Source organism: Phacochoerus africanus, chromosome 14 (genome assembly GCF_016906955.1).
Source record: "Phacochoerus africanus isolate WHEZ1 chromosome 14, ROS_Pafr_v1, whole genome shotgun sequence".
NCBI classification, from domain to species: Eukaryota; Metazoa; Chordata; class Mammalia; order Artiodactyla; family Suidae; genus Phacochoerus; species Phacochoerus africanus.
The window spans coordinates 34,708,900-34,726,563 of NC_062557.1; the positions used below are offsets into that span (position 1 = coordinate 34,708,900).

The window sequence follows — 17,664 nt, forward strand, 5'->3', positions numbered from 1 at the left end:
ACCGACCCGCCACACCGCCGCCTGCACCCACACCACGCCGCAAAACCACAAAAGCCTGGCAAAAACTCGCTGGACGCTGCAACTCCTGCCAAGAGTAAGCAAGGTATGCAGAAAGGGAACAGGACCAGCAGCCACTGCGCTCATCTACATACTCCAAGCATCGAACAGTGACATCACTCTGCAGCGCCCGACGACTCCATCCCCGGCCTTGCTTGATGCGGTAGCTGACTAACAACCCACCAACATGTCCGCGCCCCAATCCCTGGAACCTGTGACTGTTACCTCCCTTTGTGGCAAAACGATTTTATGGAGTTCCCTGGTGATCTACTGGTTAGGACTTAGCACCTTCACCAGTGCAGCCTGGGTTCGGTCCCATCCGGAGAGATCCCAGGGGTCAGCACATCTGGGAACTGAGATCCCACGTCAAGCCCCTGCACACCACGGGCAAAGAGTTAAAAAAGCATAAAAGCACACTAAATAATTTCTCTTTTGTCTTTTTCAGGGCCACACCCATGGCATATGCAAATTCCCAGGTCTGCGGGCTGAACTGGAGCTGCAGCTGCTGGCCTGCCACGCAGCTACAGCCAAGCCAGGTCCCAGCTGAGACTGACACCACAGCTTACCACTGCACCACCACCAGATCCTTAACCCACTGAGCGGGGCCAGGGATCCAACCCGAGTCCTCATGGATACTAGTTGGGTTCGTTACTGCTGACCCACAACAGGAACTCCAAAAAGACATTAAATTAATGTATTTTTACAACTCCTTTTTATATTTCTAAATGATTTTTATTTTTTCCATTGTAGTTGGTTTCCAGTGTTCTGTCCATTTCTGCTGTAAGCAAAGTGACCCAGTCTCTCTCTCTCTGTCACACACACACACACACAGGTTTTTTGTTTTGTTTTTTTTGTCTTTTTGCCATTTCTTGGGCTGCTCCTGCGGCATATGGAGGTTCCCGGGCTAGGGGTTGAATCGGAGCTGTAGCTGCCAGCCTACGCCAGAGACACAGCAACGCAGGATCCGAGCCGCGTCTGCAACCTACACCACAGCTCACGGCAACGCCAGAACCTTGACCCACTGAGCAAGGGCAGGGATCGAACCCGCAACCTCATGGTTCCTAGTCGGATTCGTTAACCACTGAGCCACGACGGGAACCACTCCACACACACAGTTTATTTTTGTGCGTGCTGTGAGGACGTGTTCCAGTTTCACTAATTAACATTCAGACATTACTTGCAGTCCTGTATATTTACAATGAAATATTAGAAAAGGAATACAAAAATACAATACCTCTTATAAAATCGTACCCCAAAAAACGAAATACTTAGGAATAAACCTGACCAAGGAGGGGAAAGACTTAAATGCTGAGAACTATAAATCATTACTCAAGGAAATTAAAGAGGATTCAAAGAAACGGAAAGATATTCCATGGAGTTCCCGTCATGGCGCTGCAGAAACGAATCTGACTAGGAACCATGAGGTTGTGGGTTCAATCCCTGGCCTTGCTCAGTGGGTTAAGGATCCGGCGTTGCCATGAGCTGTGGTGTAGGTCGCAGATGGGGCTTAGATCCTGCGATGCTGTGGCTGAGGCGTAGGCTGACCCCTAGCCTGGGAACCTCCACATGCTATGGGTGCAGCACCAAAAAGCAAAAAAAAAAAAAAGATATTTCATGCTCCTGGGTTAGAAGTATTAATCTCGTAAAAATGGCCATACTGCCCAAAGCAATCTACAGATTCAATGCAATCCCCATTAAATTACCCATGACATTTTTCACAGAACTACAACAAACAATCCAAAAATTTATATGGAACCATAAAGACCAAAAATTGCCAAAGCAATTCTGAGGAACAAAAACCAAGCAGGGGGAGTTCCCGTCATGGCGCAGTGGTTAATGAATCCGACTAGGAAGCATGAGGTTGCGGGTTCGATCCCTGCCCTTGCTCAGTGGGTTAACGATCCGGCATTGCCGTGAGCTGTGGTGTAGGTTGCAGACGCGGCTCGGATACCGCGTTGCTGTGGCATTGGCGTAGGCCAGGGGCTACAGCTCCGATTCGACCCCTGGCCTGGGAACCTCCATGTGCCACGGGAGTGGCCCAAGAAATAGCAAAAATAGACAAAAAAAAACCAAAAAACAAAAACCAAGCAGGAACTCTGATATTGACTGAAGTTGACTTCAGGCAATATTACAAAGCTACAGTAATCAAGACAGTGTGGTACTGGTACCAAAACAGACATACACAGAGAACCCAGAAATGAACCTATGGTCAACTAATCTTCGACAAAGGGGGCAAATGGGGGAAAAGATAGTCTGTTCAGCAAGTAGTGCTGGGGAAACTGGACAGCCGCATGTAAATCAATAAAACTGGAATATTAAACTCAAAAAAACTCCAAAACCTTGGAGTTCCCATCGGCAGGTGGTAGAAACGAATCTGACTAGGAACCATGAAGTTGTGGACTGATCCCTGGCCTTGTTCAGTGGGTTAAGGATGTGGCGTTGCCGTGAGCTATGTTGTAGGTTGCAGGCGTGGCTCTGGCGTATACCCCTAGCCTGGGAACCTCCATGTGCTGCTGGTGCAGCCCTAAAAAAAGACCAAAAAAAAAGGGGGCAGGGGGGACTAAGGCCATAAACAGACTCTTCTCCAGAAGATTGGTAGCAAAACCGCAAAAAAACTGCTACCCAGAATAAAAAAGCCGTTATATTCTTCCTAAAACCCGTGGTGACTCGTTAGTAGCAATAATGATGAATCAGTGCAATACTTCGGGAAGACTAGTTAAACTTTGAAAAACCTTCCAAGGATTAAAGGGCAACATCATTAGCACATTTCAGAACACAAACCAACAAAGTTCCACACACAGCCTTTCACCTACCAAAAGCAAAGGAGTTAAGGACAGCCTACTGATTTCACCTTTTCTTGAACGAGCCACACCAGGGGAAAGCGCGAACGCAGTCCCCCACTACCACAAATTATGCAGTCGAGTTTCCCACATTTGGGGAAATCGCAGGGGTCAGCACATCCGGAGTGCAATGGATAAGCCTCGCCCTGGGAAAACCACCTTCGTGATCATGGTATCTCCCCTGCCAGGTAAGTATGAGTTGCCGCCCTCGCCTGCCTCCTCACCCTCCCACCCCAAACACTTCGCACAGACGGTCACTCCAGGCACCGACCCGCCACACCGCCGCCTGCACCCACACCACGCCGCAAAACCACAAAAGCCTGGCAAAAACTCGCTGGACGCTGCAACTCCTGCCAAGAGTAAGCAAGGTATGCAGAAAGGGAACAGGACCAGCAGCCACTGCGCTCATCTACATACTCCAAGCATCGAACAGTGACATCACTCTGCAGCGCCCGACGACTCCATCCCCGGCCTTGCTTGATGCGGTAGCTGACTAACAACCCACCATGTCCCCGCCCCAATTCCTGGAATTTACCTCCCTGTATGGCAGACAGATTTTACAAATGTGATTAAGATTTTGCGACTGGGTGGGCAAGGGGTGGGGGCATCCTGAACTACCCAAGTGCGTTTAATGTAATCACAGGTCCCTTATAAGGAAGAAGCAGATATTACAAAACAAATTATGTTTTGCTTTAACGGCTGCATGTGCAGTTCACCATAGTTCCCCGGCTACGGGTCAAATCCATCAGCTGCAGCACCCCAGCCTGCACTACAGCCAATCAGGATCAAAGATGCGATTACTACCTACACCACAAGTCTGGAACGGAAGGATCTCCTACCCAACTAACGAGACCAGAGGTAGACAATGCAATCCGTAACCTGATGCGCCACAGGAGAAATCATCAAAACCGTTAGCAAGGACTTCTCCCACAACCTCAAAAAAAAAAAAAAAAAAACTCTTGTTGTAACACATTTATTACACTCACACATAAAAAGCACACTTAAACCTACCAGGAAAAAAAAAAAACACAAAGCAAACCACAGACTTTTTTTCGCACAAGCCACACCAGGGGAAAGCGCGAACGCAGTCCCCCACTACCACAAATTATGCAGTCGAGTTTCCCACATTTGGGGAAATCGCAGGGGTCAGCACATCCGGAGTGCAATGGATAAGCCTCGCCCTGGGAAAACCACCTTCGTGATCATGGTATCTCCCCTGCCAGGTAAGTATGAGTTGCTGCCCTCGCCTGCCTCCTCACCCTCACCCTCAGCACACTATATACGTATGGCCAATTATATTCCGAGTTCTTTAAGCATACAGTTCGAAACTGCAGGATTATTCATAGGACACTGACCAGGATACATCGTTTCGGACATTTTGGGAAAGTTCTGTCCCGAAAAGAATGAGCTCGAACAGGCATGCGCTGCACTCCTCATCTACATATCCCCACCTCTTGTCGCTCGTCACAGCTTTTAGAGAAGAGGTAAATTTGCTCTAGCTATGCCTGATGAATACCCAAAAGACAATCTATGGCAGGTGTAGCTAGGAAGATTTTTAAATTCCCTGACTTTGCCGGCACGCACAAAAATTCCAGCATACATTTGTTACCACGAGTCCTGCAGGGCAGGGCAGCTGAAGGCAGCAGTAGCACGAGGCCCTAGGGGACATGGGTTTAAGTCACTGCTCCACTCTGGGTCTAGGTCATACTGGCAAGTCTCTCCCAGTTTCCCAAAAGAGTAAAGTGGGAAGAATACTGCCTGCCTACCTCACAAAGTTCTTGTGAGAGCTAACAGGAGACTGCATGTAAAAGGCAGCCTTTAGCCCCTCCATTCTACCCAGGCCACTCTGCTCCTGGACAGATTGCCCGTGTAGTTAGGGACCCAAATTCAACTTCAACAAGATTCACATCTCTGCAGTTCCAGAAGCAAAAGGAAGCAGCATCTGGCTTGGATTTAGCAACAAACGGAGGGCTCCTCTCTTCTTTCTGTCTAAAATGGAAAACAGGTGACACATTGTATTTTCCTTCCTGCACTTGCTGCCTAGGCACTCTGGGCAAAACAACTTTTGCAGAAACTAAAGTCAAGTGCTTGGTGGTGTGTGGAAAGCAAAACTCTACCTCTACTCTGCTAGGGTCTCTAGGCTGGCCTAAAAATTAAATTGGCATAGGCAGTTTAACAAGATAAAAGCATATACATTTTAGAGTTCCCTTCGTGGCTCAGCGGTTATTGAACTGGGCTAGGATCCATGAGAACATGGGTTCAATCCCTGGCCTCGCTCAGTGGGTTAAGGATCCAACGTTGCCGTGAGCTGTGGTGTAGGTTGCAGGTGCAGCTCAGATCTGGTGTTGCTGTGGCTCTGGCATAGGCTGGCAGCTACAGCTCCGACTGCACCCCTAGCCTGGGAACCTCCATATGCCGTGAGTGCTACCGTAAAAAGATTGAAAAAAAAAAAGAAAAAAAAATACACATTTTCTTTTAATAGCAATATATCTGACACAGGAGTCTTTCCAAGGAAATGAAGACCCAAAGAAGTGGAAACTTAGATGTTTTTATATTAGGTTGAACAAAGAAATACAATTGTGGAAAAGTAACATACAGAGAGGCCAAATGAAAGTAATTATTTTAGCAAGACCTGTTTGTACAGAAATCTCTTGACTTTGTCTCCCCTTCTCTGGCAATGTTTTTCCCCTGGGTTAGAGAAATATCTTTCATTTGGGAGATTTATCTCCTGCTTTCAGAAAGACAAAGGGAGGTGAGACTACTTATTTCCTTGTGGTTTTTCAAGTGCTTTTAGCTCAAAATAATCCTTACACCACAGCCAAAAACAAAAACAAAAAAAACAGGGAAAAAATAATATGAAATAGTATGTATACCATAACTGCAATTTTGTGAAAATGTATATCCTTAAGGAAAATTACTGGAAGGAAATGCACCGAAATGGTCAGTGTTACTGGTTGTGAGGTACAGGTTACAGACTTTCGGTATTTGTAGACTTTTTTTTTTTTTTTTTTGCTTTTTAGGGCTGTACCTGTGGCATATGGCTACCCCACAGCTGCCGGCCTATGCCACAGCCACAGCAGTGCTGGATCCCATCCACATCTGGGACCTACATCACAGGTCAGGGCGATGCCAGATCCTTAACCCACTGAGCGAGGCCAGGGATCCAACCCGAATCCTCATGGACACTAGGTGGATTCGTTAACCACTGAGCCACGACGGGAACTCCCATAGGCAGATTCTTAACCTGCTGAGCCACAATGGGAAGTAACTCCCTAGACTGTTTTTTCTTCATAATGTAAAATCCAAATCCTAGTGAAACAACCACAAAAAGTAATTTGGCACAGTCTGTAGTTTTGAAAATAGGCTTTAGCATCAGATAGACTTAGGTTTGAGTTGTGATTTTACCATACTTTAGTTATTTGTGCTTGAATTTACCCTCTAGGAACAATGACAATTATAGTAATAGTTACATACATACATGTACGTAGTAATTATATACATACACAGAATAAAACAACTCAGTGACCAACTAACTCGAAGGCCCCACATGAGCAGAGGTTGAGAGGCAGAGCCCTCCCCCAGCACATACCTGGGGAAGGGCAGCACTGGCACACCTACCAATCTCTTTTCACGGCCCCTGCCAACTAAGATGTTCTGTCCCCACAGGCATGCCCCTCAGTCTGTGGGTCTCACCTCAACTCTGAACTTCCACCCATTTCTTAGCCTCAAGGGAGTCAAGGAAATGTTGATGTTCGGAAATATAAAGGGGGTGGCAGTATTTTTTTTTTTTTTGTCTTTTTAGGGCCGCACTCACGGCATAGTCCCAGGCCTGGAGTCTAACCAGAGCTGTAGCTGACAGCTTATACCACAGCTCACGGCAATGCCAGATCCTTAGCCCACTGATGGAGGCCAGAGATCAAACCTGCTTCCTCATGGATGCTAATCAGATTCGTTTCCACTGAGCCATGACAGGAACTCTGGTCAGTAATATTTAAAAGCCAACTTTTGGAGTTCCCGTCGTGGCGCAGTGGTTAGCGAATACGACTAGGAACCATGAGGTTGCGGGTTTGACCGCTGGCCTTGCTCAGTGGGTTGGGGATCCGGCGTTGCTGTGAGCTGTGGTGTAGGTTGCAGACTCGGCTCGGATCCCGCTTTGCTGTGGCTGTGGTGTAGGCCGGTGGCTATAGCTCTGATTTGACCCTTAGCCTGGGAACCTTCATATGCTGCGGGAGTGGCCCTAGAAAAGGCAAAAAATAAAATAAAATAAGCCAACTTTTGTTATAAAAGTTTATAGAGCAAGTACGACTGTCAAGAGATCCACAGCACTGGCACAACTGAATCTAAATGCCTACTATCAAGAACTCTATAGACACTCCACACAGACACGCTGCCTTTCAGTAATCCCAACCCGCTCGCTTCTGGCACATACTGGTCCTGGCTCTGCCATTTCCCACCCACAGGGCTCTGCAATATAAACCACGGTCACTCTACTTAGACATTTGCTAGACAACCACTTCCACAAAGTGTTATCCAGCCCACCTCAGTTATAGAATATCATTTCATTATTGAATTACCTTCCTAATTTCATTCCAGGTGGCTTGCTGTTTCCATGGCATCCATGAATGCTGGGCTGGTCACAGCTGAGTCCTCTAGGACTATATGCAAAGGCACTTTTTGCTTTGCTGAGGGAACTCTACCTCTGATGACCATACTGCCAACTCCAGTATTTTCAATATTTTCAGAGTATCTTTGACTTGCTATGAGTCCTTGTAATGATGAAAAAACAAAACAAAACAAAAACCTGTTCTAAAGTTGTTACTCATATGTATGCAGTAACTTACAGCCACTTAAAGTTAAGGGGTGACAACACTGTAAATTAACCATACTTTAATAATAATAAAAAAAAAACTTAAGGTTCGGGCAACTAGTCTCAGCACTGGAGATACTGAAAGTAATTAGTCTGCCTGCAATAAATGAGATCACAATCTGGAGGAGAAACAGACCTGCCGGAATTATAGTACAAGAGTAATGACCACTATTAAAGGGTTAAGGACCACATTATGACTTTGAAGGATCCTACATACTTTTACCTTTGCAGACACTTCCTACGTGAAAAATATATGAAAAAATGACATTATTATATATAACATTTTTTTTTTCCATCTAAAAATTCCCGTCATGGCACAGCGCAAACAAATCTGACCAGGAACCATGAGGTTGCAGGTTCGATCCCTGGCCTCGCTCAGTGGGTTAAGGATCCGGTGTTGCCATGTGAGCTGTGGTGTAGGTCACAGACAAGGTTCGGATCTGATGCTGCTGTGGCTGTGGTGCAGGCTGGCAGTTGTAGCCCTGATTGGACCCCAGCCTGGGACCCTCCATACGCTGTGGGTGTGGCCCTAAAAAGCAAAATAAATAAATACATAAAAAGTAAATAAAATAAAAATTCATCTTTTTTCTTCTGATTTGCAATGAAGGACCTTATGAGCACCATACCTATAGGACCTAGTAATCTTTAAGTCCATCCCAGGTTCAGTGGCAGTTTGGATGGAAACGAGCGAGACAGGTTTATAAGAGAGAAGGTATATGCATTTTCAAGGTTGATGAGGGGAGGCAGGGCATTCACATTGCAGAAGTAACACAGCAAGACCCCCTGGAAACTTTTTCAAAATAAGGGAGAAATTTTGTCCAGTAGAATATAATATGAACGACATTTAATTTTAAAAGTTTTGGTAGCCATATATAAAAGGGTAAAAAGAAGCAGCTGAAGATAGGTGTGGGGTTTTTGTTTGTTTTTGGCTTTTTAGGGCTGCACCTATGGCACATGGAGGTTCCCAAGCTAAGGGTCAAATTAGAGCTGTAGCCGCTGGCCTATGCCACAGCCACAGCAACGTCAGACGCTAGCCACGTCTGTGACCTACACCACAGCTCAAGGCAACGCCAGATCCTTAACCCACTGAGCGAGGCCAGGGATCTAACTTGCAACCTCATGGTTTCTAGTCGGATTCGTTTCCGCTGCACCACGATGGGAACTCCACCCAGTCCTTGACTGTTGTATTTCTTAGCTCTTTACCTGAAAAACTGATCTCACCTACTTTTTTTAAAATTTAATATTTTTTTATCTTTTTAGGGCCTCACCTGCAGGAGGTGGAAGTTCCCAGGCTAGGGGTCGAATTGGAGCTGCAGCTGCCGGTCTATGTCATAGCCACAGCAACACAGAATCTGAGTTGCATCTCTGAGGCAACGCTGGATCCTTAACCCACTGAGCAAGGCCAGGATCGAACTCCAAGTCCTCATGTATCCTAGTCGGGTTCATTACCGCTGAACCACGATGGGAACTACTCCAAGAATATTAATTTTTAACCCCTTCAAAATTATAACACCGTATGACGTTTCCTGGTGGCTCAGCGGAGTGGCCAAAAATAGTTTAAAAAATTAACATTATAAAACGCAGAATTTGAGATGACTTTTTTCCTTTGTACTCTTCAGTTTTCCCAAAGGCTATAAGTTACTTTTATTTTATGTCTTTTTGGGGCTGCACCCAAGACACATGAAGGTTCCTGGGCTATGGGCTGAATCGGAGCTATAGCCACTGGTCTATGCCACAGCCATAGCCATGCCAGATCCAAGCGGTGTATGTGAGCCGCATATGTGCCACAGCTCATGGCAATGCCTCATGGCAACGCCAGATCCTTAATCCACTGATTGAGGCCAGCGATTGATCCTTCGCCCTCCTGGATGTTAGACAGATTCCTTTCTGCTGAGCCACAATGGGAACTCCTGAACTTTTCAAACTAGAACTTCTTGGAGTTCCCATCTTGGCACAGGGGAAATGAATCCGACTAGGAACCATGGGGTGGCGGGTTCAATTCCTGGATTTGATCAGTGAGTTAAGGATCCCGTGTTGCTGTGACTGTGGTGTAGGCTGGCAGCTGTAGCTTTGATTCGATCTCTAGCCTGGGAACCTCCATATGCTGCGGGTATGGCCCTAAAAAAGCCAAAAAATAAAAGTAAAACTAGAACTTCTTTCCCAACACATGTGTTTTTGTTACAATTTTTTGATTTCCTATCCCTGGAAGTTTCCATATGCCACATGTGCCGCCCTAAAAAAATATAATAATAATAGTCTAAAATTGATAGCCTAAACACAAACATTTAAGATATACTTTTAACTTTTTTTTTTTTTGCTTTTTTAGGGCCACACCTGCAGCATATGCAAGCTCCCAGACTAGGAGTCGAATCGGAGCTACAGCTGCCGGGCTACACCACAGCTCATGGCAATTCTGGATCCCCAACCCACTGAGTGAGGCCAGGGATTGAACCCACATCCTCATGGATCCTAGCTGGGTTTGTTAACCGCTGAGCCACGAAGGGAACTCTGATATACTTTTTAACTTAAAGGAAAAAGTGAGACCAGGCTACACATCCTACGATATTATCACAGTACCTCTTATTGAGCCTTCACTATGTGTGGAGCTGGGGAATCCACCAATGAACAAAAAGACAAAACGAGAAAATCCCTGCCCCCTTGAAGACTATTGTAACAGAGGTGGGGAATACAAAAAAACTCAAGAGAAAGAAATGGTAAAAATAGAAAGGCAGATCTTTTCAGTTTCGAAAGACTAGCCACAAAAACATACTGGGTCAACTACTTTTATTTATTTTTATTTATTTATTTTTTTTTTGTCTTTTTGCCTTTTCTAGGGCCGCTCCCGAAGCATATGGAGGTTCCCAGGCTAGGGGTCAAATCGGAGCTGCAGCTCCCGGTGCACGCCAGAGCCAGAGCAGCTCGGGATCCGAGCCGCGTCTGCAACCTACACCACAGCTCACGGCAACGATCCTTAACCCACTGAGCAAGGGCAGGGATCAAACCTGCAACCTCATGGTTCCTAGTCAGGTTCATTAACCACTGAGCCACGATGGGAACTCCCCTCAACTACTTTTTAAGACACAAATTATTAGGAGAGAGCCTGAATGTAGTCCCCCACTACCCCACTACCGCTGATAAGTAGGCTGGAAGAAATGGTGGAGTAGAATTTGGGAGGTGGCTGTTAAATGGTTTCTTTTTAGGATAATGAAAATGTTCTAAAATTCAGTGTGATGATGGCAAAACTTTGTGGATATACTAAAAACCATTGAATTGTACACTTTAAGTGCGTGGATTGTATATACATGAATTATAACTCAATAAAGCCGTTACAAAAAGAAGGAAGGGGGGAGGAAAGAAGAAAGAAAGGTAGGCAAACCATATCAATCTTTGCATTTTAAGAAGTCAGCAGTCACCACTAGCTAGTGATAAGAACCAGCTGAGCCTTTATCTTTTACCAGCTAAAGGAGAAGGGTCATTTCCCTGTCCCTTGCTTCTTTTGGTCTTCATCCTTCTACTCATATTCTGGTAACTTTGCCCACAAAGTGCCAACTAGTTTTTCTCCACTTCAGCTAAAGAAATTTAATTCAATAAAACAGAGACCAGCAACTGCATTCCATAAAACTGCACATTGAGAGATAAGAGAGAGCCCTCAGGTCCTACAAGAGTAGATGCCTTTATTCTCAAATTGCGCTACTCCAAGGATCAAACTGCCCACAGGTCCCCTAAGAGCTGGCTTATGCAGGGAACTGATGTGTGTGGTAAGAAAGGACTGATTATAAGGAGTAGAGGCTGGTTTCTATTCAAATATGTATATCATAATCTGCCCTTCCCAATGAGTGCTATTCCCTTCCAGCTTTTCAGGCTGTCTTGCTCCCAAGATTTTGGAGTTTCTCTATAAGGAGCACTCAAAATACTTAGTCGTCCCGCTTTTAATAGTAACATTTCAGCTTTATAACTCTTGAGATTGGGCTCAACCAAACTCTGGTTCTTTCCAAAAAAATCGAATCTCCCTTTAAGTGAACTCGGGAACTGCAGGGAGTTCTGCGGAATGTGAATCATGCCTCACTAAAACTAAAGCTACTTTAAGTTCAACAGAAGAATCTGAGAAATGCCACAAGAATAAGCACTACATAAGATGGCCTATACTGAAGATTTGAAAACAATAGACTTAAAAACATACGCCAAAGAGTACATTTCGGTCGCAAAGACATTACACAACAGAAAAGACCGCAAAACAAGAACATGCGACTACAACTAACAAGAGAAATTCAAACTTTCTTTTCAAAAGACAAGATTGTCAGGGGAGAGCGCGAACGCAGTCCCCCACTACCACAAATTATGCAGTCGAGTTTCCCACATTTGGGGAAATCGCAGGGGTCAGCACATCCGGAGTGCAATGGATAAGCCTCGCCCTGGGAAAACCACCTTCGTGATCATGGTATCTCCCCTGCCAGGTAAGTATGAGTTGCCGCCCTCGCCTGCCTCCTCACCCTCCCACCCCAAACACTTCGCACAGACGGTCACTCCAGGCACCGACCCGCCACACCGCCGCCTGCACCCACACCACGCCGCAAAACCACAAAAGCCTGGCAAAAACTCGCTGGACGCTGCAACTCCTGCCAAGAGTAAGCAAGGTATGCAGAAAGGGAACAGGACCAGCAGCCACTGCGCTCATCTACATACTCCAAGCATCGAACAGTGACATCACTCTGCAGCGCCCGACGACTCCATCCCCGGCCTTGCTTGATGCGGTAGCTGACTAACAACCCACCAACATGTCCGCGCCCCAATTCCTGGAACCTGTGACTGTTACCTCCCTTTGTGGCAAAACGATTTTATGGAGTTCCCTGGTGATCTACTGGTTAGGACTTAGCACCTTCACCAGTGCAGCCTGGGTTCGGTCCCATCCGGAGAGATCCCAGGGGTCAGCACATCTGGGAACTGAGATCCCACGTCAAGCCCCTGCACACCACGGGCAAAGAGTTAAAAAAGCATAAAAGCACACTAAATAATTTCTCTTGTCTTTTTCAGGGCCACACCCATGGCACATGCGAATTCCCAGGTCTGGGGGCTGAACTGGAGCTGCAGCTGCTGGCCTGCCACGCAGCTACAGCCAAGCCAGGTCCCAGCTGAGACTGACACCACAGCTCACCACTGCACCACCACCAGATCCTTAACCCACTGAGCGGGGCCAGGGATCCAACCCGAGTCCTCATGGATACTAGTTGGGTTCGTTACTGCTGACCCACGACAGGAACTCCAAAAAGACATTGAATTAATGTATTTTTACAACTCCTTTTTTATATTTCTAAATGATTTTTATTTTTTCCATTGTAGTTGGTTTCCAGTGTTCTGTCCATTTCTGCTGTAAGCAAAGTGACCCAGTCTCTCTCTCTCTCTCTCTGTCTCACACACACACACACACACACACACACACACACACACACACATTCTTTTTCTCACATTACCCTCCATCGTTTTCCATCACAGGTGACCAGGTAGAGTTCCGTGTGCTATACAGCAGGATCTCACTGCTTATTCACTCTAAATGCAATAGTTTGCATCCACTAACCCCAGATTCCCAGTCCATCCCACTCCCTCCTTCCCCCCTTTACAACCGCAAGTCTGTTCTCCAAGACCACGAGTTTCTTTTCTGTGGAAAGGTTCATTTGCGCCGTATATTAGGTTCCAGATACAAGTGATATCGTGTGGTATTTGCCTTTCTCTGTCTGACTTACTTCACTTAGCATGAGAGTCTCTAGTTCCATCCATGTGGCTACAAATGACATTATTTTGGGTTTTTTAGGATGAGAGTCTTCCATTGTGCATATGTACCACATCTTCTTAATCCATTCATTGGTTGATGGACACTTAGGTTGTTTCCATGTCGTGGCTATTGAGAATGCTGCTGCAATGAACATACGGGTGCTTGTATCTTTCTTTCTCTTTTTTTTTTTTTTGGCTTTTTAGGAATGCACTCTTGGCATATGGAGGTTCCCAGGCCAGGGGTTGAATTGGAACTACAGCTGCCAGCCTACACCACAGCCACAGCAACGCTGGATCCGAGCCTCATAGGCGACCTACACCACAGCTCACGGCAATGACAGATCCTATTAACCCACTGAGCAAAGCCAGGGATTAAACCTGCGTCCTCATGGGTACTAGCCGGATTTCTTTCCGCTGCACCACGCTGGGAACTCCAGGGTGCATCTATCTTTTTCAAGGAAAGCTTCGTCCGCATATATGCCCAAGCATGAGACTGCTGGTATGGTAGTTCTACATGTAGTTTTCTGAGGTCTCACCAAACTGTTTTCCATAGTGGTTGTACCAATTCACATTCCCACCAACAGTATAGGGGGACATCCTTTTCTCCACACCCTTTGTTATCTGCTGACTCACTTGTTAATTTTTGATGGCCATTCTGACAGGTGTGAAGTGGTACCTCCACAGTTTTGATTTGCATTTCTCTAATAGTTAGTGCTGTTGAGGATTTTTTTCATGTGCCTGTTGGCCATCTGTAGATCTTCTTTTATTTTTTTTTTTTTGTCTTTTTGCCATTTCTTTGGGCTGATCCCACGGCATATGGAGGTTCCCAGGCTAGGGGTCGAATCGGAGCTGTAGCCACCAGCCTACACCAGAGCAACAGCAACGTGGGATCCGAGCCATGTCTGCGAACTACACCACAGCTCACGGCAACACCAGATCCTTAACCCACTGAGCAAGGGCAGGGACCGAACCCGCAACCTCATGGTTCCTAGTCGGATTCGTTAACCACTGCGCCACGACGGGAACTCCTGTAGATCATCTTTGGAGCAATGCCTATTCAGGCCTTTTGCCCATTTTTCAATTGGGTTGTTAGTTTTTTTGCTGTGGGGTTGTGTACGCTGTTTGTGTATTTTAAAGATTAAGCCCTTGTCAGTTGCATTGTTTGAAACTATATCCTCCCATTCTACAGGTTGCCTTTTTTTTTCTTTTTTTGGTTTCCTTGGCAGTGGAAAATCTTGTCAATTTGATCAGGTCCCATTGGTTTATTTTTGCTTTTACTTTTGTTGCCTTGGGAGACCTAAGAAAACATGCGCACGGTTGATGTCAGAGAATGTTTTGCCTATGTTCTCTTCTAGGAGTGTGATGGTGTCCTGTCTTATGTTTACGTCTTTAAGCCATTTTGAGTTTATTTTTGTGCATGGTGGAGGTTGTGTTCCAGTTTCACTGATCAACATTCAGACATTACTTGCAGTCCTGTATATTTACAATGAAATATTAGAACAGGAATACAAAAATACAATACCTCTTATAAAATCGTACCCCAAAAAACAAAATACTTAGGAATAAACCTGACCAAGGAGGGGAAAGACTTAAATGCTGAGAACTATAAATCATTACTCAAGGAAATTAAAGAGGATTCAAAGAAACGGAAAGATATTCCATGGAGTTCCCATCATGGCGCTGCAGAAACGAATCTGACTAGGAACCATAAGGTTGCGGGTTCAATCCCTGGCCTTGCTCAGTGGGTTAAGGATCCGGCGTTGCCATGAGCTGTGGTGTAGGTCACAGACGGGACTTAGATCCTGGGATGCTTTGGCTGAGGCGTAGGTTGACCCCTAGCCTGGGAACCTTCATATGCTATGGGTGCAGCACTAAAAAGCAAAAAAAAAAAAAGGATATTCATGCTCCTGGGTTGGAAGAATTAATCTTGTAAAAATGGCCATACTGCCCACAGCAACCTACAAATTCAATGAAATCCTCATTAAATTACCCATGATATTTTGCACAGAACTACAACAAACAATCCAAAAATTTATGCGGAACCATAAAGACCAGGAATTGCCAAAGCAATTCTGAGGAACAAAAACCAAGCAGGAACTCTGATGTTGACTGAAGCTGACTTCAGGCAATATTACAAAGCTACAGTAATCAAGACAGTGTGGTACTGGTACCAAAACAGACATACACAGAGAACCCAGAAATGAACCTATGGTCAACTAAGCTTCGATTTGGAAAAAGATAGTCTGTTCAGCAAGTGGTGCTTGGAAAACTGGACAGCCGCATGTAAATCATTAAAACTGGAACATTAAATAAAATTCAAAACAAAAACAACTCTGGAATTCCCGTCGTGGCGTAGCAGAAACGAATCGGACTAGGAACCATGAGGTTCTGAGATCAATCCCTGGCCTGGCCTCGCTCAGTGGGTTGAGGATCCAGTGTTGCCGTGAGCTGTGGTGTAGGTCACAGACGTGGCTTGGATCTGGCGCTGCTGTGGCTCTGGCATAGGCTGGCAGCAACAGCTCCGATTAGACCCCTAGCCTGGGAACCTCTATGGGGCATGGGTGGGGCCCTTTTAAAAAGACAAAAGACAAAAATAAGATAAAAAAACCTCTTACGGATGTGACAAACTTTGAAATTGGGTGGGCCAGGAATAAGGACTTGGTATTCCAGAATTATCCAGATGGGCCTAGCATACTCACAGGGTCCTTATAAGGAAGATGCAGATTATCAGCAAACTGATAACTTGCTGGCTTCTGAAAACTGAGAAACAGACCACAGACAAGAAACACAGAGAGGCAACCTCTGTAAAGGGGGGACTAAGGCTGGAAACAGACTCTCCTCTAGAAGAAAGTGAACAAAACAGCACACAAAGTAAAAAAGGAACTTAAATTTCATCTACTGATAGGAGCAGTAAACAGCCAGTACTTCAAGCGAAAATTTGAAAAGCAAAGCGAATTTTCGCCGTCCAAGAAAAAAACAAACAACTAGAAGAACCACCACAGTTATCTCCTATCATAAAAAGACGGAACCAAAAAAGAACCTCAGCTACTTTTTGAAACTGCTTCATCAGTGGAAAGCGCGAACGCAGTCCCCCACTACCACAAATTATGCAGTCGAGTTTCCCACATTTGGGGAAATCGCAGGGGTCAGCACATCCGGAGTGCAATGGATAAGCCTCGCCCTGGGAAAACCACCTTCGTGATCATGGTATCTCCCCTGCCAGGTAAGTATGAGTTGCCGCCCTCGCCTGCCTCCTCACCCTCCCACCCCAAACACTTCGCACAGACGGTCACTCCAGGCACCGACCCGCCACACCACCGCCTGCACCCACACCACGCCGCAAAACCACAAAAGCCTGGCAAAAACTCGCTGGACGCTGCAACTCCTGCCAAGAGTAAGCAGGGTATGCAGAAAGGGAACAGGACCAGCAGCCACTGCGCTCATCTACATACTCCAAGCATCGAACAGTGACATCACTCTGCAGCGCCCGACGACTCCATCCCCGGCCTTGCTTGATGCGGTAGCTGACTAACAACCCACCAACATGTCCGCGCCCCAATCCCTGGAACCTGTGACTGTTACCTCCCTTTGTGGCAAAACGATTTTATGGAGTTCCCTGGTGATCTACTGGTTAGGACTTAGCACCTTCACCAGTGCAGCCTGGGTTCGGTCCCATCTGGAGAGATCCCAGGGGTCAGCACATCTGGGAACTGAGATCCCACGTCAAGCCCCTGCACACCACGGGCAAAGAGTTAAAAAAGCATAAAAGCACACTAAATAATTTCTCTTGTCTTTTTCAGGGCCACACCCATGGCACATGCGAATTCCCAGGTCTGGGGGCTGAACTGGAGCTGCAGCTGCTGGCCTGCCACGCAGCTACAGCCAAGCCAGGTCCCAGCTGAGACTGACACCACAGCTCACCACTGCACCACCACCAGATCCTTAACCCACTGAGCGGGGCCAGGGATCCAACCCGAGTCCTCATGGATACTAGTTGGGTTCGTTACTGCTGACCCACGACAGGAACTCCAAAAAGACATTGAATTAATGTATTTTTACAACTCCTTTTTTATATTTCTAAATGATTTTTATTTTTTCCATTGTAGTTGGTTTCCAGTGTTCTGTCCATTTCTG

General features: G+C 46.0%; 4 non-coding genes across 4 annotated transcripts; all 4 read right to left on the reverse strand.

Moving 5' to 3' along the window:
- Window positions 1-2,929: 2,929 nt before the first annotated feature.
- LOC125115333 (U1 spliceosomal RNA) lies at window positions 2,930-3,093 on the reverse strand. The gene has a single exon (XR_007132044.1). It is a non-coding gene; the product is annotated as a U1 spliceosomal RNA (small nuclear RNA).
- An 871-nt stretch (window positions 3,094-3,964) lies between these two features.
- LOC125115343 (U1 spliceosomal RNA) lies at window positions 3,965-4,128 on the reverse strand. Its single transcript, XR_007132054.1, has one exon. It is a non-coding gene; the product is annotated as a U1 spliceosomal RNA (small nuclear RNA).
- A 7,934-nt stretch (window positions 4,129-12,062) lies between these two features.
- LOC125115359 (U1 spliceosomal RNA) lies at window positions 12,063-12,226 on the reverse strand. The gene has a single exon (XR_007132070.1). It is a non-coding gene; the product is annotated as a U1 spliceosomal RNA (small nuclear RNA).
- A 4,371-nt stretch (window positions 12,227-16,597) lies between these two features.
- Window positions 16,598-16,761, reverse strand: LOC125115360 (U1 spliceosomal RNA). Its single transcript, XR_007132071.1, has one exon. It is a non-coding gene; the product is annotated as a U1 spliceosomal RNA (small nuclear RNA).
- Between the last annotated feature and the right edge of the window lie 903 nt (window positions 16,762-17,664).